Genomic DNA, 8,992 nt, shown 5'->3' with positions numbered 1-8,992 from the left:
ATTCAATCCTAAACATTTCGATTTGGCCAATTTAGTCCTAAACCTTTTGACCATTTATCAATTCAGTTCTAAACCTTTATTGTGTCAATTCAGTCCTAAACTTTTTTTGTGATTTGCCAATTTAGTCCTAAACCCTTTTAATGAATTATCAATATAGTCCTTCCAGCTAATTTTGGTCGGAAATTGCTGACGTAGCTATCCAGTCATTGGAGACCATCCTACGTGGAATGATCGGTGCTGACATGGTTATTATTTTTTATTTTTTTGAAATTTTTTATCAAATTTTTATTGATTTTTTCTTTTTTCTTTTTCTTCACAAGCCAGCGAAGCCGCCGGCCCCTTGGTGAGGGCTCTTGCCGTTGCCCTTGAGGGCAGGCGAGGGCCACGAAGCCCTTGCTAGATCCGGTGAGGGTCATGACTGTCGCCCGCAGTCGATGAGGGCTTCGTGACCTTCGCACCCTGTGAAGAACAAAGAAAAAGAAGAGAAAAGAAAAAAAAATTATCCACGTTAGCGTCGACCATGCTGCGTAAGACGGCTGCTGCTGACTGGATCGTCACTTAAGAAATTTCCGACCAAAAATGGTCGAAATGACTACATTGATAATTCATCAAAAGGTCTAGGACTATATTGACAAATCCTCAAAAGATTTAGGACTAAATTGACATAATTGAAAGTTTTAAGATTGAATTAACAAATGGTCAAAAGGTTTAAGACTAAATTGGCCAAACTGAAAGGTTTTAGAAGTGAATTGGCACAAGTGCAATAGGTTTATGGCTTTTTTTGGTAATTTTACCCAAGTATTCTTTAGAGCTTCTCTCTCATAACACTTTTAATCTCTAGAATTCTCATGGTGTGAGAGTGTGAGTAAGGCTAATTGAGATAGAAATTCCCAGAGCCACATGAGTAGAGAACGCTTGAATAGCCAGCCGTGACATCGGGCCGAAGGTTCGATTTCACCCCGCGCGCGGAACATACTTCCGCGGATCTATCCGAAAGTGGCGGAGAGATCATAAATAAGTTCAACATTTTGAGTAAACGGAGCAAGCACGAGTTAGAGCTTTAATGGAATTTGAATGAGGTTGAAGAAGACTCAGATGGAGAGAGATCATCTGGATCCAAGAACCTGAGGCTCTCTACTTTTGAAAAATGAGCGCACGGGTTTGGTTTTGTTCGTAAAAAGTTTCGAATACATAATATAATCCAAAAATAATGACCACAAAATAGGTTTTAAGTTAATTAGAATCGAGCTTAGCTGTGCGCTAATCTGATGGTATTCACAGCTTGATTGGTTTGTTAAAATTAATTAACACAATTCATCTGTCGATGCATCACTTATCTATTGATTTTTTCTTTCTTCACTAGAAAATGAAGAACTCAAAGTTCCAGATGAGCCATGGCTATTTTCACTTGTATCTTCTTGATAGATTTGTCAGATTGAGTTATAGCCTTTAGAAAAATGTTCACAAAAGTAAATAACTTTGGAATTAAGAAAATCAACTGAGACATGGTAAGAAAGATTTGGGGAATTTACTATTTATTCCATTCTCTATGTCACTGATAAACCTTTCATGACTCATTGAATTGATATTTACTTACACTAAATCCATCTTCCCCCAACATATTCAAGCCATTCAAACATTGGGCAATGGACAAATTTTCCCTCATGAAAAAGGTTGCAAATGGATGGCAGGAGCTTCACTAGCGGCTCAAATTCGTTTGAACGAAGTGAAGAAGAAGGTCGGTTCTTCTGCTATTGTGGATTACCGAGTCCAAGAAGAACATCTTGGACTCGATTGAACCCCGGGAGACGATTCCATGGATGCGCCAGGTATAGAGAAGGCTCGAAGTACAAATTCTTCAAGTGGGTTGATGCGAAATTTTCAGATCGAGCAACAGAGGTGATAGTGAAGATACTTGAAGCTCGACATCAACCTCCACCTGCATTAATGGACGAGTTGGACGATATCGACTCATTGCAAGCTGAAATGAAGGCTTTAGCATCTCTGGCCAACCATTTGAAGAAGGAAGTTCGAAGGATGAAAATCGAAAGAAAGTGTTATCGATTGTTGATTGTGTTATTGATATTTTTTATAGCTTATTTTATGGTCAAATGTAATGTCAGTTATGAGCAAAAGTTTCTTAGTCTACCATAATTTAAGATAGGCTTGTACTATGTACGTGTATTTGGCAATTTGTAGCTACGGTTGTGTTATTAGTTTGCTGCAATTTATGTATGTAACAAGAGGTTTGTTGCAATTTATGACAAATGGAAGGTTGGAATTTATTGGTTCTCAATGTTGAGTTGCTTAGTATTTTGTTGCTGCATATTTTGATGCAGTTTTGCCTCATTGGCAGCATATTTTGTTGCATATTTTTGCTCATTTGCTGTCTTTTGCTGCAGTTTTGCCTCATTGGCAACATATTTTGCTGCATATTTTTGCTCATTTGCTGCATAGTTTTGCTCATTTGCTGTCATTTGCTGCACTTCCTCATTTGCAGCATATTTTTCTGCATATTTTTGCTCATTTGCTGTCATTTGCTGCACTTCCTCATTTGCTTCATATTTTTGCTCATTTGCTGCATGCTCACTTGCTCATTTGTTGTATTTTTTTCATCTCGTTAGATGGTTGCATATTATGGAGTAAGGCTCACTACTGAAAAATGAGGTGCTGCAAGTGCTGCAACTCTGCGTAGCAGCAAATTACTTAAGTTCCAAATGTTTCTAATCGTGATCACTTAAGTGACATTTTAGTGCCAAATGTTTCTAATCGTGATCACTTAAGTGCCAGTCGTGGTTCAAAAGTGATCACTTACGTGATAGTCGTGGTTCAAAAGTGATCACTTAAGTTCCAGTCGTGGTTCAAAAGTGATCACTTAAGTGCCAATTGTGGCCGAAAGTTGATCACTTAAGTGTCATGCTGTGTGTTTCTTTGAAAAATGGAGACTTTGGTTCCAACAAACCAATCTTTAAACCAGATCATTCCAGAATCAAAGCAGTAACTGTACCAGCACCAAACCGCCCCAAACCATACTCATAAACTAGTTCAAACAGCCCCCAAACCATATTCAATCACTAGCACCAAACAACCCCAAACCATATTCAAAAACCGGTTCAAAATGCTTGCACCAGCACGTGCTGGCGTGCTGGCGTGCTGGTGCAAGCACTATACTGCACTCCCAAATATGACAAAATCAGCAGCTACCATACTATACTCCCAAATAGTAACCATACTATACTCTAAAATAGTACAAAATCAGCAGCTAGTGCAAACACCATACTGCACTCCCAAATAGCATAAAATCAGCAGCTGGTGTAAGAACCATATTGCACCTGAAAATAGCACAAAAAATCAGCACTAGCAGCACCAATTCCCACCCTCCCCACCAACTGCATCAGTAAGTTTCTTTGAATATTAACTTACTGATGCAACTTGCAAGCACCCCACTACACCAGTACTATACTAAAACAGAACAAACACGTGTGCAAAAATATGGAAATCACAACCACCTTAACCATGGTAAACATCGAATTTAGTCATTACACACAACATCCCATTAGTCAATAACATTCCAGGACCACAAAAAACCAACCTCCTATTAGCCAATACGGTAAACCTCCCTAATTTCACAAAAAACTAACAATCACCTTAACACTCTCCCATTAGTCAATAGTGATAAGTCCACCATTTCCTTTTTCTTTCGACGGCTTCTTGAATTAATTCATAATTCTTTGACTCTTTCGAACTGTAGGAATTGCAGGTTGTTCTTATGAAGATACAGATTCTTCAATAGCTGGAGCTGCTTCTTCTTGAACTGCTTGAGCTACATCTTCTTCAACAGATAGAGCTGCTTCTTCTTGAACTGCTCCAGCTGCATCTTTTAAGCTATTTGGACCAAGCGGGTTGTTCTACCGGCCTTCTTGCTCGAGATTTCTTCTTAGGCGCAAAACTATCTTCTTCTTCTTACCGGTGTTGGTGGCTGTTTTGGAGCTGTCAGCATGTGCTGGTTGATCAGGAACTAGTGTTGAGTTTTTTGTTGGTGGTAATTTACGAACACTCTTCTCTGCAGCCACCCTTCTTCTCTTCGGACCAGTTGCTTGCAACGTTGGTTGGATTCTTTTTGGTGCAGCTCTTGACTCTTGGCTTGGGCCAACTTGAGATATGAGAACATCTGAACTCCTCCCAAGCTACAACATAATCATGGATGAGAAGAAGCAATATTGTCATAAAAGTGAAAAACTCAAAAATGAAATGCATGAGATGTACAAAACTTACATGCAAAATAGTCATTCCAGTATTGAAGTCCGTATAAATTTCATAACCATATTGCCTTAATCTTCTGCCGAGGACACCTCTTGTTTGATATGGTGCCTCATTTTGAGGAACCTGAGCTGCTTGTTCAGTTGGTTTTCTTCTCAACTGATAAGGACAAAACAATATCAACTAAAGCCAAAGTCTGCTCACTAAAGATTAATACAAATACATATAGCTTACTGGATATTTTCTCCTAGCCTGTGCAACAGTCGAGGAGGAGGTTGCCCTTGAACCTGGGCCTCCGGTTGGCTCTTCAGCTGGTTCTTGAACTTGGCCTTCAGCTAAACAATCAGCATGCCTATCAGCTGGCCCTCCAACAGGCCTTTCAGCAGCCCCTTCAGCTGGTTCTTGTGCTGGCGTTGCACTTGATCCAATTTGAGTCCCCCTACTTGGCTGTTGAAGCAACTGATGTTGCTTCTTCAAATGACAACCACTTTTGTTGTGACTTACCTCACGACAATATGAGCATTTTATCTCCCCCCTGCTTTCTTCATCTCCGTTTAGGCCTTCCCATTTGTTTCTTAAGTGGCAAAGGATGAGGGGCTTCATGATTTGTCGCCTCTCAGAATTTTGTACTTCTAATAGGCTGCATCATTGCTGGTACGCAGCAAAATATGTGCTTTTGTGGTAGCAACCATGCAGGTAATCCTTGGGATTTTGGTACTTCGCTTGGATGGCACAAATGGCATGTGCGCAGGGAATTCCATAAAGTTGCCAAGCTCGACATGAGCACTTTAGTTTGTCCAATTGGACAACGTACTTATCTGTCTTTTCCATGACCTCATAGCCATCATCTCCATTCCAGATAGGATGACAGAACCTACTACTCGCCAAGTTGTCATCCAATCTTTTAGCAATCTTAGGACCACACTGTCCAGTCCACTTCGCAGCCTCATCTCTCTGTTTTTGCAGCCTTGTCATGACTATCACTCGAATATCCTCAAGCATGCTGATGATTGGTTTGCACCTCGCCTCTAAAATTCTGCCATTGAAGGCTTTACTGAGATTGTTATCAATGATATCGCTCTTGAATTCTTCACTGAAGAAGGCCTTGCACCAATGCCTGGGTTCAGTTTGAAAAAGTGCTTCATAACCGTCCTTCGTCAAGTCAAGCAGCTGCTGTTTGTGAATTCTAAAATCAGCCATGTTGGTGCTCTTAGCTATCATCCAAAATTGCTTCTGTAGTTTCTCCCCTTTGTAGATCTTTGCCCAGTTTGCATATATGTGCCTCGCAGACATCCTATGTTCAAGCAAATGGCATCAACTCGATTAGAGCAGGAAGAAGTCCCTACAAAATTCATACATCAAGGCATTAATAAAGGCATGTGCAAGATAAAATGTCATAAATATTGTTTATGCAGTTGCACCAGTATTACCTTTTGTTGGTCGCTCATGAATGCCCAACCTCCTCCATTAGTGATCTCAAGGTCCGCCATCAAATTTTTCAGGAACCACAACCAAGTGTCCTTGCTCTCTACCTTCACAACAGCCCAAGCAATTGGAAATTGCTTTGACCGAATTTATATTTGTTGAGGTTGTGGAGCGGCCACTGCCTAACCATGTGACTAACTTTGACCGAATTTATATTTGTTCTGATGCATGCAAGCGGGGATTTTTTGTTGGTTGTAGACGAGTCATAGGGTTAGATGGATGTTTTTTGAAGGGTGTGTGCAAGGGAGAATTGTTGGCTACCATTGGGAGGGATGGCAATAATCAGACGGGACCGACGCCGACGGGACAAGTGATGCTCAGTCCATGGGATGAGGGAGCGACGCCGACCGACCGCGAGGGGAAGGCAAGAGATGGCGATGGTGATGGTGACGGCGACGGCGACGAAATGAGGGTGCCATGAGCGACCAGCGATGGGCGACGGCGACTGGACGAGGGAGACAAAGCAGGTGTGACGAGCGACGCGATGCTAAGACCTTTGAACTGAGCGACGTCGTTTGCTGTCCTAAATGGAACGACGTCGTCCTTCTTGTCCAAGTGGACTGAGCGATGTCGTTTTGCTCGTCCACGCGGACATCAAATGTTGACCTCAATATCTATGTCACACTCTTTTTTTAAATAAAAATGCTAGGTCAGCTTTTTGGCCGGAATTTTGGCCGGAGTCACTAAAGTGATATATTTTCCTCCGACTTGGCACCAAAGTGATCCGAAAAAAAGTTATGGCATCAAAGTGATCATCGTACACAAGTTATGGCATTTATAGTGTACTTTTGCCCTAATTTCGATTAAAGCTTGTCGTGTCGAGATTGTCCCACTATTGACATGATGTTCTTTGTCTGGTTTCGATGTTCTCTCTCCCTTTGGAGGGCTAATCTTTTTTTCATAAAAAGAAAAAAAAAACCGAATGATGCAGCATATCTTTGGAATGCTAAAGAATCGGATACAGGCAAACTTTTTATTTTTGCCTAGAATATGATAATGATGGGGGGACAATATATAAAGAAAATGATTGTACATGAACATAATATGGACAAAAGACAAAAGGTACGACGTGCGAGAGGACATTTCTAATGTGCAATGTGATTAAACAATTGAGTATGCAGAAGAAATGTTATGCTTAGTAAGAGCGAGACCGGTCTAATGAACTCATATAAAGTTCGCATTAGACAAAATTATTTTATTTGGTATCTGGAAAATGTAAACATTATTTGCTAAGTCTTCTAAAGTGTATTATCCACAAAGTCATTTTTCATACATGCACACACTTTATAGAGAACTTTTCTTTATAGATCTAATTTCATAACCCTAACAAAGCCTAGATATAATGACATCAGCAACCCCACAATTTCAAAAGAGTTTGAGATTATCGGGTTGACGAGAACGATGTATGTAACAATTATTTAGAGTCAATACCAACATATATTGGATTAAGGGCAAGGAGACAAATCATTTAGCAAGCAAAATAAAAAAGAATGAGAAAAAGTTGATGGATTTTCGATCATATTTCAATTTTATTTTCATTGAAATTGAAAACGGATCACATGTATTGGGAGATTAAAAAGAACTTGATAGATATTCATGCAAGAAGCACGACCAGTGAAGCCTATTGTGCACTCGACTCGATCTGTTTACTGCCTCAAGATCATCATGATACGGTGCTTGTGAAAGATATCCCAAGCGAAACTTATCCGACAAGGAATTTTGCTACCTTAGGACCATTATAGTTACGGCCGTCGTTCACCAAGGCTTCGGTTGCCGGCTCCCCTGTCATCAGTCCTACTGTTTTTCGGGAGTTTGCACTGCGATCTCAAGAAAGTAGAGAGTAATTTCAGGGATAAATGATTATCATTGGACCTTCCAAACGTTTTTATATTGGATATCAGCCCATATAATGATTCCGAATGAAGACTAACGAGAAACCAAACAAAAAGAGCTCAAAAACAGGACGATGGTGGGCCCATGTTTCGAGATACATATGAAATGATTAGGAGTGAGCAACATGGACCGATCGAACCAGAAAATTCTTGGACCGGACTGGACAGGCCGATTCTGGGCGATTCTCGAGGACGTCGGTCCGGTTCCCGATTCCATAAAATTGGAACGGGTGATTTTCGGTTCGCTCCCTAGTTCACGGGGGGACTGAACCACCCCGGATCAAATTGATGATTTTTCACTTTTTTTTTAATTTCTTGCCCAAATTTCTTTCCCTTCCCTTCTCACGTGTCCCGCTCTCCGCTCTCTCCTCATGAACTCATTTGGGCTCTTTCAGAAAGTGCAGTTTGATCAAGGCCGGCAGCTCAGCAAGTTCAACCTTTGGCTTGCCTAACAATATCCTTTTCAACTTCTCATCACAGTTCACCACATTCTTGTTGTTAGGATTGTCCCTTCTCTGTGATGGCCTTTCTTTAAAGGTCGATCAGGTTAGCCAACTTCTTTGGGTCCTCGGCAACGGCCTTCTTCATCCTCTACGGCAACATTGTCCCTTCTCTGTGATGGCCTTTCTTCAAAGCAGAGCCTCTCCCACTCTCGCTCCCACCCAGCGAGAGTCAGCCCGAGCAATTTAGAGTGAGTCCGGCAACTGGATTCTGAGGAGATGCGAGCAACTAGTCTGAGGGAAGAGGGTGAGCGACGGATCTTCGCTGAGCGAACTAAAGAGTGAAAGTAAACCGAGCAAAGAGGGCGAGCGAACGAAGTAAACGAAGCGGGTGAGTGAGGGAACTGGTAGCGAAGAGGCGAATGATAGCTACGTTCCCTAGGAATTATTTGTAAATCAATCGGTTCCATTGCAGATCGGACTGGTCCCTAGTTCTAGAAACTGGGAACTGGTTCTTCTAGTCCAATTCCGATTCCTGGGTGGGACCAAACCGGATCGAGAACAGATCGCCCCTAGAAATGATGGTCTCATGGGAAAGGCAGAAAACAGGCTTCTCCCGATCACGAGAGCTGGACTCTTGCTCTGGTTCCACTTCCACGATCCACTTGGCCCTTTCGGACATGCGATTGCATTGCACATGGAATAGTATAATTCAATGCATGTGATACGCTGGATTATGTGAGTCCCGCGGTTGGTCTGCATGATCCAACGGGTCATATGCACTAAGCCTATATGGGGATGAGGACATTACAAGCGGCATAACTTTTATATAGCGCTCACTTGAGTAGTGTTACTTTTTTTTTTACAATCACTTGAATACCAGGACTTCTAAAAAAAAATTCACTTGCGTGTCAT

The sequence above is a fragment of the Syzygium oleosum genome, unplaced genomic scaffold (genome assembly GCF_021117445.2).
Source record: "Syzygium oleosum isolate NSW1041296 unplaced genomic scaffold, Sole_v2.1 Sole_v2.30, whole genome shotgun sequence".
NCBI classification, from domain to species: Eukaryota; Viridiplantae; Streptophyta; class Magnoliopsida; order Myrtales; family Myrtaceae; genus Syzygium; species Syzygium oleosum.
The sequence above is the reverse complement of the archived record's forward strand: the minus strand, read 5'-3'. Positions refer to the sequence as shown.